This window comes from Macaca nemestrina, chromosome 1 (assembly GCF_043159975.1).
Source record: "Macaca nemestrina isolate mMacNem1 chromosome 1, mMacNem.hap1, whole genome shotgun sequence".
Classification (NCBI taxonomy): Eukaryota; Metazoa; Chordata; class Mammalia; order Primates; family Cercopithecidae; genus Macaca; species Macaca nemestrina.
In genome coordinates, this window is record NC_092125.1 from 178240743 (window position 1) to 178242516 (window position 1774).

Genomic DNA, 1774 nt, shown 5'->3' on the forward strand with positions numbered 1-1774 from the left:
ACATTTCTGTGTGGACTCAGGGTGGCCCGCAGCCACTGGCCGGGCTGGAAGAATATATGTACACACTCGAAGGAGAGCTGTTATTTTAGTGCTGGCAACACTCCAGCCATGAAAGTGGGGGGTCCCAGCACAGTTATTATTTCTTTTTCCACCAGCAGAAAACATCTGTCCAGTGAAAATTATATTCACTAAGAGATCAGCAGCATACCTGCCAGGAGCCCCGAGCCCTCCCCTCCCAGCCTTCCCGTCAGCAGAGGCACAGCCAGTGCTCGAGTGGGGTCAACCGTGCATCTGCAGGCTCTCGGCAGCCTGCGCTGGCAAGAAAGTGTGTGTCCTCTGACAGGACACCCTAAGAACTACTAAAATGGAGCTCAGGACTCTCATAAACAGAACTTGAACTCCACCTAAACAGTCTCTGGGTCGCCCTTAGCTGGCACTTACTTGTAAGTCACCTAAACAGAATGCCACCCTCATTTGACAGAATTCAAAACATGGTAGGAGGAAAGAAGGGTAAAGAGGAATAAATTTTCAAAGACCCTAGTATGTCCTAGCACTGTGAAAGCTGCCCCTCTTTCTCTCTCTGCCTCCAACAGACCACCCAGGCACTGGGGCCTTCTGCAAACTCGCCCACTGCTTTTTGGTGCCTACCGGAGATCAGAGAGGCAGCGTATTGTGATAGGCACAGCTCTGGGTTTGGAGTACTGAACCCAAGATCACGCAGGTAAACAGACAGGACTGAGACAGGATGCAGAGCGTGGGACTGTAAGGTATTTGTCCCTTACATCCTTACCCACAGTACTTCCCTGCAGCAAGTAGTCCCAGTTGACTGTGAGGTCAAGAATATTTATAGGTGCAGTGAAAAGATAAGCAGCATTTAGATTGGGAAAGGTTTGAAAGCCAGGATAATGAATTTGAGCTTAATTCAGAAAGCACTAGGGAGCCACTGAAGGTTCTTGAGAGGGAGGGCTTATCAGGTTTGCATGTTGGAGATTCAAAGATGATGCATTATAAAGGATACACACATAGAATCTATAACACATAAAATCATTTTCAACTCTGGATTCCACATGGGTGCTAGTTTACAGAGAGATTCCCCCGAGACCAACCTGATCAGTAGACGTTCTGAATCATCCTTGTGAGGACTGTGGACAGGCAGCAGCCGGCCCACAGCTACAACCGATGGAGGCTGAAAGGACCGAGCACATACAAATTTGGGAAATAGCCATGCCATGCCCCTCTCCCAGAAGCAGGGCCCATATCTAGTCCTGGAACAGATTTCCCTGAGAAAAGGAAAGAGAGGCACCTGGACCCTAGAATGAGCATGGCTCATGACCTGGGGCAACGTATGTCCCCTCTGGGGCCTGGTTCACTCCTGGGTAGATCAGGCAGTCTGGACAAAAGTCATATTTGATCAGGTGCTCCTTATAAGAATAAGCAGGAGTCACACCCCTGCTCTGGGCCAGGCTTCATGTTAACTAAGTCATACCATCTCTCTTGTCCCTGGCTTTCACGGACTGGGATTTCCTGTGGGCAGGAGCCACGTCTGATGTGTCTTCACGACCTCAGTGCACTAGGCGTGGGCTCTGGAGTTATACTCTGAGTTCAAGTTCAAACCCCCCACCCCATCACTAGCCATGTGACTTTGGGCAAGTGACTTTATACTGTAGTCCCTCATTTTGTCTCTAAAATAGTAATAATAATTGCCTAACTTGTAGGCTGGTTGAGAGCAAATGACTTAAACCTTAAGGTACTTAGGGCAGATCAAGGCCAGGCA